Source organism: Embiotoca jacksoni, unplaced genomic scaffold (assembly GCF_022577435.1).
Source record: "Embiotoca jacksoni isolate LCO1_2020_lvr unplaced genomic scaffold, fEmbJac1.0.p SCAF_30, whole genome shotgun sequence".
Classification (NCBI taxonomy): Eukaryota; Metazoa; Chordata; class Actinopteri; family Embiotocidae; genus Embiotoca; species Embiotoca jacksoni.
The window spans coordinates 5,384,791-5,396,596 of record NW_027185382.1 but is presented as its reverse complement, the minus strand read 5'-3'; positions in this window follow the sequence as shown (position 1 = coordinate 5,396,596).

Sequence of the window (11,806 nt, the reverse complement as noted above, 5' to 3'; positions counted from 1 at the left end):
ACAAGTGCCGCGCGGACGGGTCCACGGCTGTTGATGTCTGTCAGCTGGGCGCGTTCCCGCGTGTCTGTGGATTCACTGGGCGCGTTCCCGTCGTGGAAGGTTCTTTTACCCGAGTTCAGTCTCTCAGGCGCACAGATCTGATACAGGCTTTTATTTTGGTAGTCCTCCTCTCAGTGGTGAATAAAGCACTCAGGTATTTTATTGAAGTAAAAGTACAAACAACCACACAGTAAAAATACTGCGTTACAACAACAAATCAACGAGATGGACCTGAAAATCTTTGGTAATAAAATATCTGGAAAATATGAATGCACTGTCCAAAAATGATTACGAGCCTAGTACATCTAAAGATTCATAAAATATCCCCAACTATAGGCTATATAATCTGAAAATATTGATAAATGTTATTCAGAAAACACCTTTGTAAAAATCTATAAAATAACAAAAACATTCTAAACTATTTTAAAATATTAATACAATGTCCAAAAGTGTTTGACATGAAAATTAATAAAAGCTCCAAATTATTCTTAAAATGTGAAAATATTCACATTGTTTAATTGTCAATAAAATATCTAAACAAATATAAAATAGGCTATCTAAAAAAATTACATGAGTGTCCATATTTAGTTGTTGTTTTAATTTTTGATTTAAAAATGGTCCTGTACAGATAGTCATCATCAGTCCTCCGGGTTGTAAAGTCTCGTCCCCGTCCAGACGTCCTCTAGACACCTTCAGAAGGTTTCACCTGAGGACACCTGTCTCTCACGGAAACCACAACGTCACCTGGTCCCGGAGGCCACGCCCCCTCCTGCCAATCACACATCCCCTCCCAGGTATGTCAGCCACGCGGTGTGTGCGTGTTTACAGTGTGCGTGTGTGTGTGAGGATGTAGACGGCAGCAGAGCCGACCTGGCAGACGTTCAGGTGTAATTCATCACAGATTAGTCATCACCTGCCTCAGATGTGAGTCACCTCGCTGCGCTGCTCCTCCTCCACTGTTTCCACTGTTTCCACTGTTTCTACTAGTTTCTACTGTTTCTTCTGTTTCTACTGTTTCTACTTTGCCCACACCGGCTCCACCCTGCCGTCCTCCAGCTGTTTCTTTAAACAGCTGGATCAGAGCCAGTGAACAGAAGTCCAGACATCACAGATGTGGAAGTGAAGTCCTGCTGATTTATGTGTCTGATATGATGTCAGCAGTTGTAAATAAAAGCAGCAGCTGTCTGCTGACTCTGTTGTCATGGCAACAAACACGGCAGTGAGCCGTCATTTATTAAAGTAGTGTTAAGGTTTTTACACCTTCAGTTTTTTACAACTACATCAATATCCGATCAAATCGGTGAACTTTTCATGATCACACTGTAAAACTTTGCCCCCTTAAAAAAAAGGTGAATGCATGGCGCCCCCTGTAGGTCAGAGGATGTTTGTGTTCTCGTGCAGTTTAAGAACGAGAGCTTTCAGAGACCCAACAAACCGGACCGTGGTCGGCCAGGTTCAACTGAGACCTCCAGCAGGTTTCAGACCTCAGCAGACTTTGATTGACAGCTGTCATTGAAGCCTCAACAAACCAATGAGAAAAAAAGAAACCACAAGACTCATTGTGATTACATGAATGTAAGCTGCTGCCAAGACTGCAGCAGAGCTGGTCGGACTGCAAACACAAACACACACACACACAAACACACACACACACACACACACACACGCACACACACACACACACACACCTTTGACAGTTTGTCTAATTACTATAAAATATCTGTCAGCGATATTTTGGGCACATTGAGTCAGACAGACAGTGTTATTACTATAATAGTTACCGTGTCAACAGCCTAATCAAATATGTACAGCTGTAAACAACTTTGTATTTAAAAAGTCCTCTGACGTCATTTTACACGTCTCTCGAAGCGCGGGCCAAAATCGAACCACTGTAGCTGGAAACAAACGCCCGAGCCTGAGTGGGTGCGGAGACGTCGATCGGATCTCTGAGACGGGAGAGGAAACACAAAACTGAGCGGCAGCAGCCAAAGTCAACAAAGCTGCAATGTGGTTCGCCCTGTCGGAGGAAAGAGCTTCACCCACAGCAGCTGACAGACTCACATCTTCGCCCACCGGCACCGACGGGTTACTGAGCCGGGTGCAGCGGGCCGGACCTTGTTCGGTGTTGGAGATTCTTCAACCCGCTGCAGGAACGTGGAGCAACTCATCAAATGCAGAGAGCCGAAGAATGACCAATAAACCACATAAAACAAACGCAAAGCAACAAAAACAGCAGAAACTAAAGACCTCGAACTGATGCAACACGGCTACAAATCAACGTAAAACAAACAGAAAGACGCAGAACGACCGTAAAACGACATAAATGACAACAACTCCAAACAAATCCACATAGAACAAATGCAAGAACCATTAAAAACATGAAATTAACCAAAAAACTAAAAGGCTGAAAACCAGCGCAATAAAAGTGAGTTTTTTCTCTTGATGCCTTTTAAACAACTTTAAACTTCAAGACTCTAAATTCAACTGTATGAAATATTAAATGAAAGGAAGACTTATTTCATCCGAACCCACTTTACAAATCCTCCAACGAAAACAGCTACAGTGGTGCATCATGGGAAGCATATGCCCTTCAAAATAAGAGCAGAACTCTGTGGAGGTCACCGGTGAACTGATCTCTTCACCCCCAACAGACACAATCTGAACTCAACTCAGCGCTGCAGCCGCAGACTCGCAGCTCCGGCTCAGACATTAATTACATCTGAAACCAGCGTGTCAATCAGCACCTCCCAACCGAGCAGGAGCACTAATAAAACCAAAAGGAACTCCCTTCGACGTCACCGCAGGGAAACCCGAAGAAGAAATGACACCAGCGCAGCGCACAGACCCGGACGAAGACGAGGGATCGTCACATGAAGGTAGAAAGAAAGATACTTGAAGGTCATTCGCTTCACGACCAAAGAACAAAGTGGAAACATCCTCGAACACACCTTCGTCTTTACAGGAGCTCTGAGGACCACGACGAGGCTGCACACAACACAAATACTCTCCGTCTGGAAAAAATATATATCAAATGTGTCTTTATTGCTCTTTCAGTATGTACATATTGCACACAGGGCAGCATCTTGGACGTTATAAATATATGGGAGTATCATAATTATCAGTTATTATTATGCATCAAGCGATATAAAACACATTCAGCCTGTCTGACAGCTCGTCAAACTGTGGTAACTCGGAGGATTCGTCCACTTCGTCTGAAGGTAAAACCTCGTTTTTGGCATCCATCGTCCAAAAAAACGAAAACACTGAAGAAGACATTCGTCCACAGGTGAAAGTTTCGGAGGACAGAAAATGTTTTTTACTTGATCCAACCAGCAGAATCTCGTCCGCCGAGTCGAACTGTGACGGTTAAAGGCCGGTTTCCTGTCGAGGAGTCGAGTCCGGTAGAACACAGTAGAGACAAAGGAAGTGAAGCGACATGACGTGGAGGCCGCGTCTGATTGGTCGAACTAGTTTCTGTGAAAATCCCTGAAACCGGTTAAAGAAAAGTTCCACCAGTTCCTGTCGTTCAAAAACAAGCTGATTGTCTGTCGCAGATTAAAAAAAAGAAGAGAATAAAATAGAAAACAGTGAAGTCAGATCTCTGGTTCTGGACCAGAGACGTGTTGAGTTTCTATTGGATGGAGAACTTCTTGTCTGAGGGGACGATGTGCCCCACCCCCTCTCCTCCGCGTTGTCAGGGCAACACTTCCTGTCCAGAGTCTGTAAAGGAGAGATGGACACAGAGTTAATATTCCCTTTCAGGAGTTTCTATATTTTCTGAAAAGAAGATGTTTGTTTCCCCTTTAAAACTCTGTTCATCTGGGAACGCCTGGCGTTCTCCTTCTGTAACCGACCCTTCATGACAGATCTCCAGACCTCCAAACTTTCAGACCTCCAAACTTTCAGACCTCCAGACCCCCAGACCTCCAAACCTCCAGACCTCCAGACTTCCAGACCCCCAAACCTCCAGACTTCCAGACCTACAGACCTCCAAACTTTCAGACCTCCAAACTTCCAGACCTCCAGACCCCCAGACCTCTAGACCCCCAGACCTCCAAACTTCCAGACCTCCAAACTTCCAGACCTCCAGACCCCCAGACCTCTAGACCCCCAGACCTCCAGACCCCCAGACCCCCAGACCTCCAAACTTCCAGACCTCCAGACTTCCAGACCCCCAAACCTCCAAACTTTCAGACCTCCAGACCTCCAAACTTCCAGACCTCCAAATTTCCAGACCTCCAGACCTCCAGACCCCCAGACTTCCAGGCCTCCAGACTTCCAGACCCCCAGACCTCCAAACTTCCAGACCTCCAAACTTCCAGACCTCCAGACTTCCAAACTTCCAGACCCCCAGACCTCCAGACCCCCAGACCTCCAAACTTCCAGACCTCCAAACTTCCAGACCTCCAAACTTCCAGACCTCCAGACCCCCAGACCTCTAGACCCCCAGACCTCCAAACTTCCAGACCTCCAGACTTCCAGACCTCCAGACCTCTAGACCTCCAGACCTCCAGACCTCCAAACTTTCAGACCTCCAGACGTCCAGACCTCCAGACCTCCAAACTTTCAGACCTCCAGACTTCCAAACTTTCAGACCTCCAGACCTCCAAACTTTCAGACCTCCAGACCTCCAAACTTTCAGACCTCCAGACGTCCAGACCTCCAGACCTCCAAACTTTCAGACCTCCAGACTTCCAAACTTTCAGACCTCCAGACCTCCAGACCTCCAAACTTTCAGACCTCCAGACGTCCAGACCTCCAAACTTTCAGACCTCCAGACCTCCAAACTTTCAGACCTCCAGACGTCCAGACGTCCAGACCTCCAGACCTCCAAACTTTCAGACCTCCAGACCTCCAGACCTCCAAACTTTCAGACCTCCAGACCTCCAGACCCCCAGACCCTGACATCAGGAGGTCGTGTTGACCTCATGTTTCAGGGAGATCTGAGACTGTCGGGTCATTTGTTCGCAATCGATCTGATACCTACTCTGACCTTTGACCTCTGCGACCGCTGTTTTCAGCGAACAGAACTGATAATGAAACTGTTTTCCATGCCTTACCGTCTGTTTATCTCTCGGTGCAGCGAGGGCTCTTGGCCAGTTGAGTCAGCAGACGAGCACATCGTTTATAATCTGCAGAGGAGCAAAACAACACAGGGTGTTTATCCCCCCAAAAAATACTCAGTGTGGATGAGTTTCTAAAAACAGACACGACCTGCAGCTGCAGTGTCATGAGGTCCAGGGTGTGTTTAGCCTAGCGTAGCATAAAGAGTGGAAGCGGGAGGGGCGGTTAGCCCGCAGCGAAAGCTGTCTGATTTGATAATTGGAGCAAATAAAAGTTAATTTACCGCAGTGTAGCATTTAAGAGCTGATGTTAAAAACTAGATGCGCTTATTATCCTCAACACGATATGTTGTTAATATTTGAGCCTTTATTTCTATTTAATAGCACCTCCACTTCTAATGATAATGTTTATTTTTAAGATAGTTTGTTCATAGGCTCGTGGAGGTGATTGCTTCCTCCTGCTCCGTGACTCACTGGGCTGCGTTCAACAGCAACACTCTCTGAACTCATGGATCTTTGTCAGCGGGATCACGGGAAAACTAACGGCTCGATTTTCATGAAACTTGGTGATGGTTGCAGATAATTCTGATTCCTGTAAACAGACAAGTTACACTTTTTAAAAATGTAATCAGTTATTTAAAAGTGAAATAATCTGATTGTACAGATGGTGCCTAAATGTCCTCACAATGCAGACATGTCTCCCCAAACTCTAAGTCTCCCGCTGGTCCTCACAAGGATAGACGAACCGGTACACAAACACACATTTTTGTCCACACACACTCTCGCTCTCTCCAAGATAAACACGGAGCTCCATGCGTGATTTAAGATCATAAGAGCTGCTGCTGTTCTGACACGATTACACCGATAACAGTGTAACACGGCGCGGCTGGCTGTTCAAACACGTCTTATCATGTTTTCCATCTCAAACAAACTGCAGCAGCAACTCGACACAGTGAAACCAGCGGAGGGAATCGAACCGCCGACCAGCCCGACACTGTCCGAGTTTTTTTTCAACGTGAGAAGTTTCGGCCTCCAAAAGGGCCGACGTGAGGGTCCAGACTTGGTTTTGTGGTTCAGGTTAGAATCGGTCTCGGGGTCCTGGGAGTTCACCGGATGAAAGTGGGTCCACACAAAGACAGAGGTCAACGTGTGTTATAAACTCCTATAAATTCAGTTTTTGTAAACTGCAGCTTAAAAAAATGTGCTCTGAAGGAAACGCCGTTGAAACCGGATTCTATCAAGAACTCGTTTTACTTTTTTCCCGCCAAACCTGAGCCGGTGGACCCCGGGGCTCTGTCTCACGGCACAAAGTGTCTCTGGTAGTTTCAGGTGTCATTCTCCCGTTTAATGTGCTCGTACTCATGTTGGTGTTGAAATGAAGAGCGTTCAGGAGCATTGATGTCTTGAAGCAGCTGAAAGCAACCGACCAACAGAAACCCGGTCTGAAGTCAGAGCTGCAGGGTTTACTGTTTATTTTAATGGGTCATTATTAAAGAAATATGCAGCTACAGGCGGGTGGACATGCAGCAGAACATAAACATCCAAGAGAATACAAATAAAAAGGTTGTTTTTGTACACATCAATGTGCACCAGAATGACTTTCAGTTTTCACTCAAAGGAAACAAAACTTTCTGAGGAAACAATGACTTATACTACAGATGCTGCAACTACATGTAATTTAGAAAACAATTGTAGTTGCATAGAAAGATAATGTCAGTTGAATGGGGGCGTTTCTACTCACAGCCGGGCTCCGTGCAGTCTCTGGTGTTGTGGTACAGGCGGTGGAACTGCTTCCTGCACTTTGGGTGGAAGGAGAGAGGACCTGAGGACAGAGTGAAGCGGCACAAATCAGCCACATGAAAGTCAGGAGGAGAATCAGGTTCGCTCCGAATCCTTCAGCACAGCCCACGACCCAACGTTCAGCAGCGAGCGTCCGATTACTTCTGACTTTCATATTCACATAAACCAGCTCAAATTAAGGCTCAGGCTTTGAGGTATCTTTGACTTTATTCCAAACCGACTGTGCTGAAGTCAGAGCCTGCAGAACAAAAACAGCTCAGGGGTTTTCTTACCTGTCAGGTACATGAGGAACTTCTTCTTGTACTGTGGATCTTTGGGGTGACCCTCTGGAGAAAAAAAAGGAATAATAGTAAAACAACAGCAGCAGCAGGACAACAATATTCAAGTTGTTTTACAGCACAACACATAACTTTCCACCTGCTGCAGGATGTAGGATCTCTGAGCTTTAAAACATGATTAAATTATAAAATATGCTCATCCTGCTGAATTTTGCTTCACCTCAAACAACAGTGTCAGAGTCTTTCTCCCCGTTAGCTGCATATTTACCCTTTAATATTAGTACAGCAGCTCAAAATCCGACACCGGTCCCTTTAACAGCAGCTGAATTCTCCGTGAGCACATCCTGTTTGCATGTGCATCACAAATGTTCAGACAACTATCACTGAATCACTGAGAGACTGAAGGAAACTTAAAAACACAAAGATTCTCAAGAGAGTTCTGCCGTTCGACGGAGCGTCTGTTTATTCTGGGCGTTATAAGCAGATTTATGAGGGTTTCTTCTAGACGCACATCAGAGATGATGACATCCTCTTGAAGAACAAGTCAAACTGAACCTAAAAATGTGTTTCATGTCTCTGAGTTTAGATTTGACTGAGTCATGACTCTGAGAAGAAGAGTCCATTTTTACTTCTACTCCACCACATTTCAAATCTTTACTCCTCTTGTTCTTGGTGTAATAAAGAGTTTCTGTGCTTCACAACCCCGTCTTTAGTTGTGTCAGAGCTTTCGCCGCTGAGACGACAAACTGAGATGCTTCACATTCACAGCATCACAAATTACATAAAAACATCCTGAAGGGCAAACTTGTGACATCGGAGGAAGACGGGGAAAGCCAGGGACACAGACCCACCGGCCCCGGGCAGCTGCTTCTACAACAACACTGTTGTTTTACGCACTAAGACCCTGAAACTGTTCATTGTTTCTCAACGGGAAACCAAATCGAGTGCTTCACGCTGATTTGGATTCTCTGTTCTGTGCAGTCGGATTCAAAGAAAATGAAACCAAATCTTTGTGAAGAAATGACTTAATTATCAAGCTCTACCGAGGTGTTTATTAACAAGGACCTCGGACAGCTCCGGCACCACGGTCGGCACCTTGGACAGTATCGTAGTGTCCTCGGAGGTCGAGTCACATCCACAGATCGTCCAAATATGATCACTTCTTCCTACAAAAAAACCAAGATGGCAACAGCTGAACTTCCAATGGATGACATCACGCTTGGTTGCCGGTGGGCCCGGACACTGATGGACTTCCTGTAACCAGCGCTTGTAATCCAAAGTGCTTTACAATGGATTCATGTCGTTCACGACAGAAACCCGCGGTTCAGAATGAAGAATATCTCCAGCTTTAGCTTATCGTGTCTGAAAAAACATCACTAAACTCATGAGTAACAGCTCCACACACAAGAATGGGACCACATTTCACTTTCAAAACTCCAGAAACTGGTCTCCTCGGTTCCCAAACGTTTACAGAGCGTTGTTAAAAGAAGAGGTGATGCAGCACAGCGGTAAACATGTCCCAACATTTGATATGTTGTCTTTGGTCTGTTTTCAATTAAATATAGGCCACCAGGATTTGCAAATCATTGCATTCTCTTTTTATTGATATTTTTTACAGAGCGTCCCAACTTTTTTGGAAAGAGGGTTGTACATTAAGTCTCTTTGTCGCCATCACCAGGCCGGAGGAAGAGCTGAAAAACTTCAGACTTACAGCCTTACAACATTGAGTCTGTGACACTGATGCTACTGAATCTATTCTAATATTTATCAGCTGAAACTCAACCAAATTTAATGCAACAGAAATGATCATAAAAAGCCTGTTGTGTTTGTATTATTTTAGGGCTGCGTGAATGCTGGCTGCCGTACAAAGCGCTTCATTAAGAGCGATAATGAGATTTCTTTCTATAATTTTATGGTAATTTCCAATTACCATAAACTAATTTCCAGCTGGTTCGACTTTAAAAGTTCCTGTTGATGCCTCGAACAAAAATAGTCAAGTTACAGTTGACGTCTAGGTCTGTTCAGACTCATGAGGGGAGGTTTCAGTGACCTTTGACCCCCAAAATCGAATCAGTTCATCTGTGAGTCTAAGTGAAGGTTTGTGCCAAATTTGAAGAAGTTACCTGGAGGCGTTCTGGAAATATGGCGTTTACAAGACCGGGACGGACGACGACGGCCTAATGCTGCAGATCACTCTCATTATCAGAAACAAAAACACTAAACAGTGAAGATTAAACCTGTTTTATAATCTGTCTCGTGTGTCTTCAAAGGAAAAGTACTCGCGAACCGTTCAGCTGAAGCTCCCTAGATCTCATGATTTTCCGGGGATGTGGCCCCTCAACGAATGTGAAGGGCCCCGATGTGATTCAGGAGGAAACACTGATTTATATGCAGTGATATTGATGAAACCATGTGATCAGCTTCGAGCAGAGATCCCTGGTGTTTTGGTTTTTCGGGGCCCCGGAGGCCCCGGAGGCCCCGGAGGCCCCGGATTCACAGGTGTTTCACGGTGTTTTACAATATGATTTATCCTTGGCAGGGTCAGCTGACTTCTACATGAGGGGAAGGAGAGTGTGTGTGTGTGTGTGTGTGTGTGTGTGTGTGGTGTTTAATCTAATTATAGAAACAGGAAGTGTTTGCCCAGGGCCCCGAGACGGGTTCTGGAGGGACCGACTAACCACATTACTACATTATGTCACTGGTGTCGGTACTGACCGGGTCCATGGTGCGACCTGGCCCCCCTTTCCAGCGCTCTGACCCCACTGAGCCCCGCCGCTGTCTCCGCCCGGGTCCTCGGGTCCCGGCTGACCAGCTCCAGCAGGCTGCGGCCGTCCACGCGCCCCTCCGCCCGGGCGCCGGGGCCCCTGAGCAGGGCAGCTGGCAGGAGGAAGAGGAGGAGCGCGGAGAGGACGGGGAGCCGCGGGAGGAGCATCACTGCAGACCTGAAGAGACACACTGAAGATCAATCGTCTTATTGACTTATCAATAAATGATTTACCAGATGACCCAGACTTTTAGTGGCGGCTGGAGCTTTTGACATCATCACATAATCTTCATCACCGCTCAGACTAAATGTCCTCCTGACACCGACACGAACCCTCTTCCAACGATGGAAACTCGAGCATCTCCCGTTCCACATCATGTGATGTGGTTGAAAGGACCGGCACCGCCACTAAATGGAGCTTCTTACATGTTGTCAGTAGCTGCAGCTTTCTTCAGGAGTCTGCACCACATTTTAATTAAACATTTCTAGTGTCAATAAACTATTATCAAATCAATTTTGTTCCAGTTCTCCTTCTTTCTCACTTTAATACAGTTGAAAAATTGTTCTTTAAATGAACTACTTTTAAAAATAAAGAATAAAACATTATTAAGAAGTATAAACTTGAATTTCAGATTTTCCTTCAAAAACAGGCTCGTTTTGCCTCTTTAATGCACCAACATACTCATTTTGGACCTCCTGGAAACTTCTCAAAAATAATGTTTTTCTTTTATTAACGATCAGGCATCCTGTCTTTGTTACAGTCCTGCTCAGGTTTTCTTGCATCGGTCACAGGAAAGTTTTTTGCCCCTTTTAAAGTCAAACTTACCTCCGCTCTCTCTGCGGATCTTTACGCGTCTGTGCGCCTCTGCTCCCCGGCGCACGGCTCTCTGATCCCGGGCTCTCCCTCCCGGCTCGTCCCGGCGGCCTGAACTTCAGCTCTCTGTCGCCTCTTCGGTTTTATTATCCCGGGTTAGTCTCGATTGGATCCGCGTGCCGAGCGCCGGGGGTAGGTGACATCTTAGACCGACGCGTGGAGCTGGAGAAGCACCTTCATCATCATCATCAGCCGGTCCTTCCCGCAGCAGCAGGCACAGAGGTGGACGGGTTCATCTGCGTGGCGGACCGAAGAGAAGACAGTCCTGACCCGGGTAGACACTTGGCACGAGACACCTGCAGCTCCTGGACGGCTATCAACCCCCCCCCCCCTTCTCTTGATCAGGTCTGACTGCAGCGCGCGCTCCTTCTCTGAAAACGATCCTTCTCTCTTCTCCTCTCCACGCGCGCAACTCTGCCGGATTACGGAAATACAAGTGGAGGAAGAGGAGGGAGGCGCGTGCGTGTTTGGACAGTCGACGCGCGCACACACACACAAACACGCACTTAACAGATCGTAGTATGTGCCTGCAGACATGAGCGGTGCACCACTCCCTCTCAGCGGACGCAGAGAAAAGTGCTCTTCCTCACCTCTGAGCTCGTCTGGATTTCCAGAGAAGTTCCCCATCCCAAAGGTTTGTTGGAAGTTTTTATGCCCAAAACTGACAATTTTGTCCAAATGAACCCCTGTAACCTCCAACACTGCTCAGCAGACTCCTGAAAGTGTCTGCAGAACCTCTGGAACATCTTCAAGGACTCCAAACACATTCGTGTGTACTAATATAATTTGAACATGCTTGTAAACTATCCCAAAGCGTCGCCACACCTTGGAAGGATTGGAGGTCTGTTCAGGTTGGAGGACTTGTTTAAACACAGATTATTGTTTCGGAGTATCGTTAATTCAAACCAAAGTGGACGCACGTAGCAAGAAAACTTCCCAGAAAACAGAACAGTGAAGATTCGGTTTAAGGCACAGATAACAGTCTTCA